Genomic DNA, 16,188 nt, shown 5'->3' with positions numbered 1-16,188 from the left:
AAAGGAGAGAGCTGCCCTGATGCTGAATAGCAGGGGATGGAGATGAAAGGGTGGGAAGGAACGGGAAACAAGGCCCTCGGGCCAAATGTGGTGGAGCAAAGCGGGAGCTGGGCGACTCCGCAAGGTGCGGGAGGCTCCGGGACGCCAGCCAGGTCTCATCGCTGGGTGCATGGAGGGAAAGCACCAGGTCTGATGGACTGCCTGGGGAACCCCCTGTGCCCGGACCTGCCTTTGGTGTTTCCCCAAGCAACCCGCCATCTGCTGCGGCACAGCACGAGCCACTTGCCTGCCCCCAGGAGCATCTGGGCAGAGCAGATCCTTGCAGGTGGCGGTGGCTGCCTGTCCCCCGAGCCAGCATCAAACGCTTCACCTTGAAGGGGTTTTGCATCAGTCTCAGCTCAGCCTTTGGAGGCTCTGAAGGCAGCAGTGGGTGGAGAGGAGTGACTACGTGGTGTCTTGCACATCACAGCACCCTCCCTTTCTGCCATGTTTGCCCATAGCCCAACATCTTCCCCATGCACGTTTCTCGCTCCAAATCACTCTCAACCCTATAAAACCCTACAGAGCTACAAGAGCTGGGACTCCAACGAGCCTCCAAATTAATTAGCGGGGTTTGTTTTGCTTTGGGAACAGGAGGACGGAGTGGAGAGACCAGCTGTTGGCCGGGCACCAGGTTTGCAAAGGGGACGTGGAGCCTTAATTACTCCTTTCCCTTAACCTCGTTGCACCTTGAGGTATTTTAACATCACTTTTGCTGGCACTGGGGATTGATCGATTGTCCCTCCCTTGGCATGCAGACGGCCTGATTAATGTAAAACTAACCAGTCGCTCCCAACTCTGGGGAATTAATCACTTAAATGTGGGAATTACTCAATAAACCGTTCAAACACGCAATAAACCAAGCCATTAAAAATTAATCGCTTGACATCCCTGCCACGTAAACAGAGCTAATAAGATTCGGGCAGGGAGCGAAGAGGGGGAAAGCGTCCCGCCTGCACCCTGGGAGCAGACAGGGTGGCTGTGGAAAAAGCAGCCACGGCTCAGCTCGCGCCTCTTCTCTTGGATGCCCTCCAGCTTTGCAAGCTCTACCTGCGAGGAGCCGGCGCCATCTCACATCCGCGGGAGCTGTGTTTAATTAGCGAGGCACGGTCGGGGAGATGAGCCGTGCTGTGCTGGAGCAAGGGTTCATCTCCCATCCCATCTCCTCGCAGCAGCAGCCCCGCCAGCTTGCGATGCCTGCATGGATTGCCCAGCTCTTGCTCTTTCGTCCCCCTGCCTTGCACGTTCTTGTTTTTTTTTTTTTTTTTCTCTTTCTTTCCTCACCCCCCCCCCAGATAATGGCATTGAGAATGGCATTTTCTTCCAGCCACTTCTGCAGGCTCAACCTAGGCAAGGACTGGCAGCTCCACGCTGGTGAACCGGCTTCATCTCCCCCAGGAGAACGGAAAGGGGGTTTATTTTAAATCCCTTTCCTCCCATAATACATCTGACACTAATCAGGGTTCCAACCCCATGGGAATCAATGATTAATGATGTTAAATATAGCAGGAGATTGCGAGGGTAAAATTAGGCACCATGCATAAAACATCACAGCTCCTTGTTAGATAGTCAAATTAGACTAATGGTTTGATGTTCACATGGGCTCTGGCCCTGTAATTACGGACGGACCGGCTAACCTCCTCCCCAGCTGTATGCAGCTTTGATGCTGGCAACAAGAGGAGAAATGTCCCAGGCTCGAGCCCTAACGAGAAGCCAGCAATCAGCACTGCCATCAGTGCCCTAAGGTGTGCAAGGACAGGGTGGAAAGCTGGGCTCCTCTGCACTGCAAATATCAAGGTTCGGAGGGGACAAATGTGCTACGTGGCCCTGTAGCCCGGTGAGGCATTTGGGAATAGCACCGCTATGGGTCGGCTTTTCCACCCCTCCGGCATCCCTCCGGCAGCATGGCAAGGGCTGTTTGCTCAGTGCCCGTTTACAAAATTGTCTCACTACCCCATCTACAAGCCTCGCAGGTTTGCGCCACCATCGCCCCCAAAGCACCAGCCCCAATTACCCCCTGAGTGCTAATTAGACTGCAGACAGAACTATTAAGGAGCACAAAGACAAAGAGAGAGGGGACGGGAAAGCAAAGCAGTCAAAATACATAAGCAGTTCCTCCACAAGCATCGCGGAGAACACATATCTGGTTGTAATTAATCTCATTATCTGGGAAAGAAAGAGACGCGGAATGGTTGCGTGCCTTGAAAGGGTTGTCAAAATTCGAGGGTGGGAGGGATAAGCCTTCGGAAGAGTTTAAGCTCGGGTAGCCACCAGCCTTAAAGCCAGTTTAAAGGCAGATCAGAGTGACAGGGAAATAAAGACAGGAGTAAACTGGCCCGGAGGAAGCAATTTAAATAACATTTGCTTAAGGAACGAGACAAAAATAGCCCGGGAAGGACGAAGCAGCTGCCCGTCATGAAAACGCGCTGCCCCGTCACGGCATGCCCGTGCCTCCTGCACGAGCAGCGAGCAGCCAGGCAGGGGCTGGAGCATCCCCGCACACCCTGCAGCCCCCAGGGCCTCATCCTGCCACCCGCCCTGCTCCTCCGTGCTTCCCCTTGCCCCGGGGACCTGTTGCTTCATTTCAGCCCCAGATTTCCGGCATGAGTGGGAGGAGATCTCGAGGGGTTGCAGGTGGAGGATTTCTTCGTTCCTGGCCATCCTGCAGAGCTGGAGCCTGCTCGTGCTGGGACTGCACCCAGAGCACCCAGCCAGCAAGGTATTTGGGAGCAGGAGGGTGTTTCTTGGCAAGCCAGAAGGGATTCAGCTAGATCCATGCACCCTACAGCCCGGAGCTGGGCTTCCATACAGTGTCTACCCATCAAAACCAATGTTCTGCCAAAAAAAGCCCTTATAAGCCATTAAACAGCCATAGGGCAGTGGTAACGGGAGGTGCTGGATGCTCTTGGGCATTGGTGCTCTTCAAGACTTAATTTTCCTTCCCAACAACATACTCTGGGGGGAAAAAAGGGGGAAAAAACACTCTCAGAGATGATGTCCCACATCTGCTGTGCAGCAGAATTGTTGCAAGGTGAAGGTGGGTGAATCCCAAATCCATGGGCACCCTGGCCCCAAAAAGGCTTTGGATGGGAAGGATGGCTTGCCCAGCATCACTGCCACAGCAGGGACCACCAGGACAACCTATGGGGGGGCTCCCATCACATGCACAGCCCATGTCCCCCATCTTGGGGTGAAAAAGCTCTCAGCAAGTTGCAGCTGTCTGCTCCATGCCATTTCAGAGACTGTCAATTGTTTGGAGAAGAACAGATTACAGCCTGTCAGGGAACCTGAAACCGAGCCAGGCAGGGAATGTTGCTGTGTTAAGCCCCCGAAAACCAGTCAGCAGATTAAAAATAATAATAAAATGCTTTCCCTCCATGGGCTGCAGACGTGGGGATACATTTACAGTTGGAAATGCCCCGTGCCCCACGCAGGGAGCTATAGGGGAGCCAAGCTGGGATATCGCCATGCAAGTACCGCAGCCCCCAGCCCCACAGGCTGAGATTCTGGGGCTGTTCACTATGCTTTGGGCAGGCTGGCAGCATGGGGCAGACCTCCCTCATCAAAATAACCCCCAGTTTGGCAGCAGGGCTGGGGGGGGAAAGGTTGGCCAGCCTCACTCTGCCTGCACATCACATCGCTCCAATGCAGCTGAGTCACTGTTTAGGGGCCATCAAGACCCCCCCCCCCCAAGGTAACCAAACCAACCAAAATCCTCTCTCTCTCTCTTCTTTTTCTTTTTTCTTTTTTTTTTTTTTTTTTGATTCAGGAATAAAATTAACAGAAAGCAGGAGGAAATAAGAGGGGTGCAGCCCAGATCTGCCTTGCCCCCAAATCACAGCGATGCCGGCATGGACAGCGCATCACCACCAGCAAGAGCAAAGGACCTGGCTGCTTATGAGCAAGGATTCTCCCAGAGCAGGCTGGGGGCAGGATTTTACCTCCCAAGCTCCAAAATCCTTGCTGAGGACGTGCCTGCTCCCAGCTCAGACCCTGCACCCCCAGCTCCTCACCCTTATCCCCCCCAGGGGAATTTCTTTTCCCCACCGCTATCGAGCATTCCCGCAGCTCTGGCTGGGGTGCAGAGGCACTTGCTGCCTGCATCCAAACCTGGCCAGCACAGCCCTTGGCACAGAGAACGGCAAGGGGGGATGCCTCACACCAGCACCCCCAAAATAGCTGCATGCACATCTGGAAGCAGTTTATCAGGGAGAAAAATCACAAAAGCATCGCCATCAGCCCCCTGTCCCCCCAGATTTCCATCCCTCGGGGTGACCCAGCTTTGCTCGCGGCTGTGCGTCCCGGTGGGGTGCAGCTCTGCAAGGGTTTGGGGTCCAGAGCCAGCAGACCCCGCAAGTCCCCCCTGAGCTTTGCTGCAGATGACAACAGCTTTGCCGAGGCGTGCTGGGAAGGATGTGGCCACTTGACAGATTCGGGTTTGTCAGAGGGGGGTTTCAGGCTAACAACCTGAAAATTGTCGTTTTGACAAGGACTTCAAAAAGCCCTGGCACAAAGAGCGTTTAAGCCTTGTTTCCATGAGAGGCTGCTGCAAGAGCACTTTTTCCCTTGCCGCCCGCAATCCTATTAGGACGGCTCGCATCCAGCTTGCTGCCCTGAGCTGGCAGCGGGGATCTGACCACAAACCACATCCCGGTGTGCGTCTTTCTCCCCCCCGCCATGCACCGCTGTCCCCAGCCCATCCAGCTCACCCTCCCCGACCTCAGGCATCCCCCTCCTTGCTCCCTGCAGCCCCCCAAGCTTCGCAGCCCTCGTGCCCGGCACTGCGGTGCAGAAGCAAACCCGCTGCTGCACCCATGGTCCTGAGCTGCCAGGAACGGCCACATCCAGCCCGAGGAGGAGCAGCAACCAAGTGACTCTTATTAAGAGTCCAATAATGTCCAGGAGATTGCAGCTTTGATAAGCACTCCGCTGTGCGGCTGGGGTCAACTGCATTAGGAAAATGTAATTAGGCTAATAAATTCTTGACGGCTTTTCCCTCCTCTCCAGGGGTACGAGGAGCTCACCAAGCCTCATTAGCCAGGGAAGCTGCAGTTCCCCGGCTGGGGTGGATTTCAGATGTGATGGAGCCGTGTTTGGGGGTATGGCAGCAAACTCAGCAAGCAGGGAGTAGTCCCTGGACTCTTCAGACCAGTTCTCCAGCCTTACTGGTCCCAGTCACTGCCATCCATGAGTGCAATGACCCATGTGGGGTTAATCCTGTGCAAGGTGCTCTAGGTGATCCTGCTCTGCCAGGGGGTTGGACTAGGTGATCTTCAGAGGTCCCTTCCAACCTCAGCCGTTCTGTGATTCTGTTAAAGCTACTGGGCACAGGCTGCAACCAGCAGTGCCCCACACCCCCAGCCACCTCTCCCCCTCTTTTAGCAAGAGTGCCAGCAGCTTGGGCCACCCAAGCAATAGAGGGGCTCGCCTAGAGCCACTCCGGAGGCTCTGCTCCACCTGGTACCTCCCTCCATGTCTCCCAGCCCCACGATGCCAAACCACAGCAGCTACTTCTCAGCTCACCCAGCTTCTCCTCTTGGCAACTTTTGCTGGCACAGCCCCTCACACCAGGAATAGCAATGCGTGCGGAGGTCCAGCTCCCACAAACAATGTCGCCTGATTAAGACATCTGCCTAATATCCTGCCCCAGGAAGGGGAAACTCCAGCTCCCATAGCAGTGTCTCACATCCAACACTCCCTTCCCTGCACCCTGCATGCCCACCAGCCCTGCCAGCACTGAGGAGGGCGACCAAAAGGTGTTTGCATTGCAGATGCATCCTTCAAAAAAGCAGCCAGAGGCAGGACAGCCCTTGGACTCCTGCTCAGCATCCCTTTATCACTGCCGAAAAAGCACGAGCTGCATACAGTCAAGCTTCAGCTATGGCATGATTCTCCACCCCCTGCCTGCGAAGGTAACAGAGCAACTGCTTCATAGAGACATCATGAATCAGCCTTTAATATAGTGCACGTTGCATTATTTTTAGCCAGGACACTCTTGTATTATGCTAGTGCGCAGGAATCAGACCATGAAATTGGCTGGATGCAGACTAGTCTTGTTTGTCAGCGTGAACGGGCAAACAAGCAGCTGAGCAGTGCCAGGGTGAAATGTTGAAAGCATTTAAGTGCAATTTTATGGCACCCGATATCAGCGAGCGGGGCATTGGAAAGGGCGCAGCGTGGCTATCAAATGACGCGCTAGGCAGGGGGTCCTGATAGCCCTGCTCAAGCCAGGGGCAAGGGTTGCCCTAAAATTAACCCACCGACCCAGCGCCAGAGCCTGGCATGGTGCCTACAGCAATCCGGCGCTAAACAGCGGCTACAGGCAAGGCATTGCTGCCTGCCGAGCTGAATGCGGGAGGTCAGCCCCTGTCTCAGCAAGCCAGCACGTCGTGAGAAAGCACGAGAGCGGGGAAACCTCGTTCCAGGCTAACTCATGCCAGAAGGGCCCTCGGGGTGGATTTGCATCCCTTTGGGTTGCAGCCGCTCCTGTCCGCGCCAGCGCAATTACCGGCTGCTTGACGCCAACGGTGCTGCGGGGGGCACCCCAAGCCGTGCTGGGGCCAGCGGCAATGCTAAAACATGGGGAAATGTCCCCGGTGAGCCCCAGACAGCATCCCGGAGGCTGCCAGCACCTCCCCTCCACGGCGTCAGAGGAAAGGAATTGGAACCCGAAATGTTGCTGGAGGGCGTGGAGCCAGGAGGAAAAACAAACCCATCCAAGAGAGCTGAAGAGGGCAATCACGGCTCTTCTTGCAGCCCAAATTGTTAGTTTAGCAAATCACCGTTGAACAGCCTGTGTTTTGACATTTCTCAAGTGTTTTGCTTCCTTTCCTCCCAAATCAAGGTGACTGTTTCCAAGACCAAGCGTTCGGCCAAGCCCTTGGCTTTGAGAAGCGGCTGGTCAGCGCAACGTGGGGCTCCCCAAAACGCCTGGATGGGGACGACCCCATCACCCCTGCACCTCCATCCCTCCCTCAGAGCCTGTTACGGGGCTGCAAAACCAGCGTTAGCCAAGGCCGGAGAGCCAGGGGAACAAACCCCCAGTGCACGTGGTGGGACCTCATTCCCCCCTCCCCTTCAACACCCATCACCCCGCGTCACCGCAGGAGGACTGGCCGAAATCAGGGCAGCTGCGAGGGGGGTGCTGGCAGCAGTACGGTGTCTCTACAAATTAACGGCGAGCAACAGGAGCGGAGCTGGCAGCCGGGCTCGTGCTGAAGATGCTCCTTCAGTGCCGCGTTCATGGCAGAAGTCAACTGGAAGCAGAGGTCAGGTCTGTCCCGCTGCTTCGGGGTTAATCGCTTCGTTAAGGCTTGGGTACCGTGCTTGCTAGCATTGCATTTGGCAGAGGCAATTAGCCGGTATTTATATCACCCGCAGCGGAGCATGCCCTGAAAAAAAGTGGGGGGAAAAAAAAAGCAGGATTTAGTGCCCGGAGCCCTGGTCTTGTGGTGGATCTGCCAGTGCTTACAGAGCTTCACTTGGAAAGGCTGCGGCTGAGCTGATTGAGGCCGACTGAACCTGAACTCAGCCTCAGCTGCCTTCACTTGAGCTTATTTCCACTGCTTTGCTCCTCTCTGCCGCTGTATTTGATGTCTCGCACTCACCGGGTCCCTGGGGGCAGAGCCAAGAGGAGAAGCTTGCGAACTAACACAGATTTTGGGAGGTTTTTTATCATCACTCCCAGGACCGACTGCTCTCTGTGCCAGAGCCACGTAGCAAGGCTTTGATAGCGAAAGCTGCAGCCCGGCGGGCCGCTAGCTTCCCTGCCTGCTCTGTAAGGCAAAGATGCCACAGGGGATAGTTTGCATCAGAAATTCGTCTGCGGCTCGTCGGGGAAGCCGAGCCAAAGCGTTTGCTGCCGGCGATGCCTGCGGCTGGCTTTGGTGGCTATCAGCACTAGGAGGGCACGCTCACCCTGTGCAAGCTGCTCTTCACCTTGCTTTATCCCTAACAGCAGGCGCAGTTGCCAGCAAGAGCTGCAAAGGCGTGGAGGAAAGGTGCATGGTGTCCATCTGCAAAGCAGCTTTTAGCAAAAACTGCCCAGGCTTTGGTCCAGCTAATGGCGACCCCATGCCCCTTGCAGCCCCACATTGCCCCTTGCAGGCCCACCTTTGCCCAATCCTCGCAGCTTCACGTAGGCCCAGGGAGCCCCATGGGAGCAGCGGCACACCCCAGCGAGGCATGTCCATGCACCCTCCTTCACCCACCGGGAGGTAAATTATTGAAAAAAATAGGATTGCCTTGGAAATGTCAGGGGCATGGTGATGGAAAACAACGTCAAGAGCTGTTTGTGTGCCACAACCATGCTAAAGCTACGATAAATCCCGTGCTGAGGATGCTATGAGCAGGGCTGACAGCTCGCAGGGAGACGCGAGGCAGGTAGGCGGATGTTTTCTAAACTTTGCCAGTTGAAGACTCAAGGCCTGTTATCCCCTTTTGCTCTTCCCCATCACTCCTTGCTGGTGTTGCTGCCAGGTGGAGTCATACTGCCCCAGCACCCATCTGGGGGAACCCCAAGCCCCCTCAAATCCCAGCTGGGACTGAGCCCGAAGCACCATTCTCAGCTCCAGCAAGAGCAATGCACATAGCTAAAGGAAACAAGGCATTTGGGGAAGGACCCTGCTCCTTTGGGAAAGCCAAGCCTGGCTCGAAGGAGAGGGTAAAATTGAGTTTCAAGGCAATCTGAGCACTTTGAGTGGGGCCTGAGGGCGATCTCAGCCGAGCTGCATGCCAAGCTGGCAGCCAAAACCATGCAGACCTAGCTCTGAGGCTGCAGTGTGGTTTTGCAAGCACCTGCCCCCCCGTGCACACAGCTCATTGCCTATGTCACCTCCACGTTGCAAAAACACCCCCCAAGCCAGGGTCCCCCCAAATCACCCACCCCTTAGCTGTCATCCTTGCCATACCCCCAGCTCCGGCTGCACCTCCCTGCCCCGCTGCTGCAGAGTCTTTGCCCTTCAGCAATTGCAAAGGTAAAAGAAGAGAGGTGCGGAGCTGGAAATCACTCCCCTTTGCTGCTGCAAGCAGTAAGAAGTATCATCATCTTTGCAAGCATCCGCGGGGCACGCAGTGGGCAAGCTGCCACCCAGCTCCTTTGCTCTGGAGGCGAGGTGCAGAGGGGCTGCGATGGCTGGAGCTGCCCCAGGCCACGCAGCGGCCACCAAGCCCAGCCCTGCCTCGCACAAACCTGGGATGCTCCTGAGGATGCAGCTGGCCCCCGTCTCGTTAAGCATTCAACAGCATTTGGATTATTACCTGCTGTTCGGTTGGGTTTAATCTTTCAAAATTGCCAAGAAAATTCACTTGTAGGAATTAAGAGGGCACGAATATTGCCTGTTAGCTGCAGGAGGCAGCTCCATCCCGCTGCTCTCTATCGGTCCCCCCCGCCGCTTTGTTTAGCTGAAGCTTTTTGTGCAAACACGGCCGTTTTTACAAGCGATGCTCCTGGGCTGACCCCCTGCAGCAGCACAACCCGGGCACGGCTCGAATGCTGCAGCGTTTGCAACGCAGCCGGCCACACGTGCTGCGGAAAATCAGCCAGAAATGCAGCTGCGGCTTGAAATATCCCAGTCCTGTTGCTGCAAGGCAGAAAGCCCCCCTGCAGTACAGCTGGTTTAAGCACGCAGGCATCCACCTGCAATGAGCTTTGCACATTGGCACCCATCCCTCTGCATGCAAACGCTGCCTCCTCCCTTGAAGAGGTTTGGGCAGCCCACCCCAAAGCCTCCAGTTGCCCTTTTGGGGCATCATGCTTTGCCACCAGCTCGTTTGGAGCAAGCACCAGGTTGAAAAAACTCGTTGAAGCAGTAAGGCATAGCTCTGCATCCCATCTCTTTCCAGCAGCAGCCATTTCCCTGCTGATCCCAGCCGTGCCTGCCTTCAAAGAGCAGCAGAAGCACAGTGGTTAACCCTCTGCTTTGCATGGCCAACCTTGCTAGCTTCAGTCAGGGCAGATAAGCAAGAAGGCGGGGTGAAGGACACCAGCTCCTTGACTTCTCTGGAAGGGAAGCAGATTTAGGGGACAGAGCACAGCACACCAGCAGGTTTGCAAGTCCCCAAGCACAGCGGGGCTCCCAAAAATCTGGTGCATGTGCTGCACCACCTGCAGTAAAACTGCATCCTGGGGGACCCTGGAAGCGCAGCAGCACCCAAGCACCAACCTGAAAACCTCCTGCAGCAATGAACTCAGCCAGGAGAGCCATTCCCTAGCACAGATTTTCCCGTGGGATGCTGCTCCCAGGGGTTTGGGCAGGCTAATAAGGAAGTCTGAAACCTTATTTAAAAGTCACTTCTGCTCGTAATGGAAGGCACTTACCCCCTCGGATACGTCATTCGCCTCGCATCGGTTTTATTGCTGGTAATAACTCCCAGAAAGTCCTCAACAGATGGAAATTTTATTTGGCTAATCATTGCTGTCTGAGTTACTGTGGGAAGGCACTGGCAGAGGTTTGCAGGTGGGGGGCAGAGAAATGGGGGTCGGGGATGGGGCTGTGACCATGGGGCCACCCCAAAGATTTGCAGTGCAGCCCACTCCACCCCAGGCAGGCAAATCGGTGATGCTGCAGCTTTCCTGACCTGGCCTAGGAATTTTGCATGACTGCAAGTTTTGCAGGAGGTTTTTACTTTAAAGGGGGCATTGTAAAGCCCCCAGTGTCCTCCTGCAGCTGTCCCCATGTGTTTGCAAACATAGTGCATGCAGGACCATGACCATCTCCAGCCCTGCTGTCCCAGGGTGTGAGTCAAAGCAAGATTGGGCCATGTGGAGACCAGAGACAAGCAAATATTTGTTCTCCTTGCACCTGACAATAGCTTGGCACCAGCTCCCTCTTAGCAGGGTTGTCACTGGCTGCCTGATCCCCTCCACAGATAACAGAGCAGCAATTTCTTAACCTATTTTTAAAAGGCCGAGGATGAGGAAGAAGAAAGAAAATGCAATTTTATCCTGCCCAGGAGAGCCCTGATTCCAACAATCAACAAAAAGCAATTTTTTATTCCCCCCCAGTTAAAAAAGCCTCTCTGAGCCGTTTTCCTGCATATGTCAACTGCCAGCCCGTTCATTTGTTAGGCATGCATTACAACCATGGGATATATATATGTTGATATCCATAGGAGGAGGTAGTGCTGCATAAACCTCTCTATCGCTGCTGTACATGTGTAACCACTCTTCAGCTATCCTTTTATATATATATATATTTTAACAGCTGATTCCCATGTAAACTGCTCCAAATCTCTGCTTTCTGTAGGGAGCATGCATGCCAGCGTCCCTGCAACAGCAGTGCGAGCCTGGGGCTGCTGCAAAGGGGTTCAGGGCCTGATGTGGAAGGATTTGCCTTCACTTGGGCGAATTCTGGAGGAATTAAGCCCAAACAGGGCACGTGCATAAACATATAATAATTATAGATGTACCAGCTCCCAGCTCAAACACTTCCTGTCCAGATGCAAAGTCCATGAGCATGACAGAGGAAAGGGACTGCCCACGAAACCACCCTGAACCCAAGCTGAAATTAATTTATTGCTATAATTAAGATCTGCTCAATGCCAGCAGATCCCTTGAAATAAAGGGTTGGGGTTACATCCCCCAAAGCAAAAGCACAGGGGCAAATTGGAGCCTCTCCTACCCTGAGGGGAGACAGACTCACCTGCCTGCAGATCAAGCAGAACTGAACTCTAACTGCATTCAAGCAGCACTGCTGGAGCGCAGGGCATGGCTGGGGGGAGAGGTGCTGTGCTTGGTCCTCGTTGAAAGGAACAAGATGCTCTGAATTCCCCTTTCTTCCTTTTCTTTCTTTTCCCCTTGCCCAGGGTGCCCCCTTGCTAGGGGATTTTGTCAGGGGAGACATCAATGCCAGCGCTGAGCCTGGGGGATTTAACTGCTTGCTGCAGCAAGGAAATCATTCACAGAGCAGGTCTGCTTTGTCAAGTATTTATTTCAGAGCAAAGCTTGCTTTCATCCTGCTCCAGCAGCCACTTGTTGCGTTTGATGGAATAATTTCCACACCAAAAACCCTCCGGCCACCTCGCCTCCTCGCTGCCAGCAGCTCAGAACTTAATAACCACGCACCTTCAGAGAGACCCCAAATTCATCGCAGGGAAACGCCGTTCTCCTTCCCCGCTGCAGCGGCGCAGGGGCCTTCGCTCGCTCCATCTGCATGCACCGCGCGTGCCCACATGTATGCAGCCAGCCGGGTGCTGGAGCGGGCTCCCGGCACGGTGCCGCTGGGATGCCCGATCTCCTTCGTTTGCAAAGGGCTTGTCGCCGCTGCCTTCCATCAGCAGGCATCTGGGTGGTGCAGTGTGCAGGGACACCCAAGCACCTGGGGGACTTCGGAGGGGACCAGAAAGAGAAGGGGGTCCGGTTGCCTGCAGGTGTAAGGAAACATCAATGCAAAGCCATCGGGTGAAAGTAAGGGGGGTTGTGGGGCAAGCTTGCTCTGCTAGCAGTTCACGTCTGTGTATATTTAAATGGAGAGGCGTATGAGCTGAGTGCTCCTAAATGCAGGCTGGGAGGAGCGGGGAGCATCAGCCAGGGATGCAGCACCCAGCCCTCACCACCCAGCCCCAGCTCACGCACCCTGCTCTTCTGCAGCGAGTTAATTGCTTTCCTCTTTTAATTGCTCCTTTCAAGGCAGGTTTCTCATCCCTTCCCAAGTCTCAGGCGAGCCTGTCTTCAGAGCAGTCCTGCCTTTGCAGCTCAAAGCAATTTCTCCTTTGCTCTTTTCCCCCTGGGGCTCCTGCGCCGCTTGTTATTATTATTATAGATTTATATATGTTTTTTTAAAGACTCTCCTCCAAAGCATGTCCCGGGGGCAGAGTCACCTCTGTGCCTTGCCAGGGAGGAAGATGGGGACCCTTTGATGTCCCCAGCCCTTGCCAATGCAAATGCCCCTCCTGCATCGTCCCATCTTGCAGATGAAAGCCCCCTTCTTGAGGAAGGTCACCAAGGAGGGGGGAAAAAAAACTAGGAGGCATCAAAACCGCTTGATTAAAAGTGACGGAAGCGAAATGGCTTCACTTGCATCTCACATGGAAGAGGAAGGAATCAAAACACAGATTTTAGAGCAGCCCCATCCATCTATTTGCAATCCTACAGATGGACCACAGACCCCTCCTGGAAGCTGTAGCCCTCAGGGATTTAATTATCCTCCCCAAAAATATTGTGGGGAAGAAGGAAGTTTCTCTTCCAGTAGTTCAGTTCTTTCCTAACCCACCCTATTCCAAGGTCCGCGCCGTTAGGAGAGGAGCTCTGTAGGACGAAGGGGAGCACCACGCAGCTCACCACGACTGCACACCGTGTCTCTGTCCTCCAGCCGGGACCCAGCAGAGCCTCGATGGCCAGGGCAGTCACGCCAGCACGCCTGCAGCAAAATATACGTTTGCTGCCCTGATGATGTTATTGCTTGCAATTGCATTATTTGATGGCACGGGACACGAGCGAGGACCTTCTGTGGGGCACAAATACCACTTGGCCTCGCTTAAATATCTTTAAATCTGCCCACCAGCTAGGGCAAGAATCAAGTTTGATGTGACTGAAAGAGGAGGAAAGCAGATCCCGCTGCAGCTGCACCAGCTTTGCAGACTTCGATGGAGACAGTGCAAAAAACCACCTTAAAACTGTTTTCTGCTGCTCTGTCATTTGTCTTGGAAAAATAAGTTTGTATTTCCCTTAGACTCAAGGCCATGAGACCCCTTATGCCATAAGGTTTATCAGGAAAATGAGAAAATAAGTGCCACTTGGGAGGGCAGAAAGCCTCTGTGCTGGTTAGCCAGTGCTGAGGGCCGCTCTGTCCCTTTCCCAACCCGCCCCCACAGCGTGGGATTGCAACACTGCTTCCTCTCCCCCCAGAATAAACCCTGGCCACAGATCATCTCCGAGACCTCCCCAGCCCTGTCAAGTTGCATTTACATCGCAGAAGCGCTCAACAGCCGTACCCAGGCAGAAACAAGGCCAAGGCTGCTATTTGCACAGCCTAGCATCCCCAAAAAAAGCATCTGTTGGTGAACAAAGCAACCCAGTTCATCCCTTGCCCCAAATCCTGCAGCTCCAGCATCCTCCTAGCCATGCAAGGCTCCTTCCCTACGTGTTTGCCCTAAAAGTGAGCCCCGAGGGAGGGCGATGAGCTTCATTTAGGGGAGCGGGGCATTAATTTCTCATCCCGACTCGCTAATTGCAAGGGAAGCAGGGTGGTGGCTGAGGAGCCGCAGCTGGGAGGTGAGGAGCTGGCCGTCCCCTCCCTGCCCAGAGGATGCTGTAATTTGGGGAATGGCAACGAGCTGCCACCACGGTCACCTGCTGCTGGTGACAGTGGGACAGGGCTTGTCCCTGTCTGCAGCAGGACACCCTTCCCAAGCTTTCAGCCACGGCTTCCCCCTCCACAACACATCTCTGGGAGATGCCCTGGGCGTCTCTAGGAGGTGACACGAGGCCACCCCCTGGGAGAGGCCGCAGGGACACCCTGGGGGAAGACCAACAGGGAGCCCCTAGGAGATGCCACCAGGACACCTTTGGGGCGTACCAGTACAGCACACCCAGGAGATGCCACCAGGACACCCATGGGATACATGAGCATCTCCTAGGAGATACAACCCCAGCCCCCCCAGGACATTTCCTCTCTGGGGGGCCAAGGTACCCCCCCAAAGCTCTCCCCAGCCTCTTCCCGCAGCAGGAGCTCACCCCAAGGGCTGCAGCACGTCCCCAGCTGGCAGCTGAGCCCCAGTCCCACCAGGGGCCTGGACCCCTGGCATATCCACATCCCTCCACTCAGCTCCATCAGACAGAGAGCGTGCCTGTGCGTAATTCATCCCCTGACCTTCAGCCAGGAGCTGTAACCAAGAGCACGACTCCAGCATCCCTCATGGGGAAAGCCGCGTGGTGCTGGCCACCATCCAGACCAAAGCAGGGGGAGCTTTTAAACCTCTCATGGGGCTTTGGCAGGGCAGCAGTTAGCAAAGCTGTCAGTCTTCATGCTCATTGCAATGCAGACGGGGGCCGAAGTCCGTCGGTGGCCAGGGTCTGGGCAGGGCTTGGCACAAAGCAAAATGGATGGAGAAGGAGAAAGGTGGGAAGGAATAAATCCAGATGCCTATGGATGGAAAAAGAGCCAAGGATTTAGGTGGAGGCTTCCAAATCTGAAGGGATTAAAGCATCACGTGGGAAGGCTGATATTTTCCCATACCTTTTTTTTGCCATGCTGTCACAGCAACCACCTTCTCTTGTCTTCCATAGGATGGCATCAGTGGGATCCCTGCCACCCCCATCCCCATCAGCCCCTCACAGCACCCCTGCACAATGACAGCAATCCACTGTGAGCTTGCATTAGAGAAGCAGCACAAAATCTCCCCTAAACCAGAGCCCTGGGGTTTTATTTTGAAAAATATTCACTCTGGGGGCACAGCTGTTAAAGGTAACTTTCTGCTTAAGCATTTGCTGGGAGTTTGCAAACATCATCTGCAAGAAGCGTGCCGGCTGCCCCAGCACATTAACATCTGAGCAAGATAATGAGGCTGAAGAAAGCGATCGTTAAAAGGGATGTCGAGAAGAAAAAGGAGGATAATAGTAAATAAAAAAAAGCTTAGGAAGATGAGTCTTGGTGCGGGACACCCATCACCAACTTGGATTTATGGGAGCAAGCTCAAGCCTTACAAAAAGCACCTTATGAAGGGTGTCTGCCTAGAAATATTTTGCATTTAATGCATTGAAGTGCACTTTGTGGCTAAAAAGATTCCTATGGTGCTGCAGGATCCCCAAATGGGTTAATAGCATCTCCTCTGGTGCCCACCCACCATCCCCATAACCTCCTGGGCTCCTGCAAGTGATTTCTATAACATCCTGTTGCTACATACAGAGTAATTCCCCAGCTGGCATCGCACACAGCATTGCAATATAAATATAGCGAGATTTAACATGGGGTTGCAATTGCCCAGCGTAGTGCAGGAGCTCCCTATTGCCATCCATGCAATGCAGCGACATCCCTGGAGGACCAGCTGCTTTTCTGCATGCTGACCCCAAATGCACTGAAACTGGAAAGAAAAAAAAAAAAAAAAAGGGGGAAAACACAGTGGGAGAAGAGCCACGACCTCCTTGGCACCATTCTCCACCAGCGTCAAACTGGTTTCCATCAGCTGCGTGGCTGGTCTGGGACCTGGCCA

General features: G+C 54.4%; 1 long non-coding RNA gene across 1 annotated transcript; it reads right to left on the bottom strand.

The window, feature by feature from the left end:
* Positions 1-4,910: 4,910 nt before the first annotated feature.
* LOC136786884 (uncharacterized) lies at positions 4,911-14,140 on the bottom strand. The gene is made up of 4 exons (XR_010826429.1): positions 13,972-14,140; positions 13,251-13,397; positions 11,682-12,402; positions 4,911-7,430 (listed from the first exon to the last, which is right to left on the bottom strand). It is a non-coding gene; the product is annotated as an uncharacterized lncRNA (long non-coding RNA).
* Between the last annotated feature and the right edge of the window lie 2,048 nt (positions 14,141-16,188).

Source organism: Anser cygnoides, chromosome 23, assembly GCF_040182565.1.
Source record: "Anser cygnoides isolate HZ-2024a breed goose chromosome 23, Taihu_goose_T2T_genome, whole genome shotgun sequence".
Taxonomy (NCBI): domain Eukaryota; kingdom Metazoa; phylum Chordata; class Aves; order Anseriformes; family Anatidae; genus Anser; species Anser cygnoides.
The sequence above is the reverse complement of the archived record's forward strand: the minus strand, read 5'-3'. Positions and strand labels throughout refer to the sequence as shown.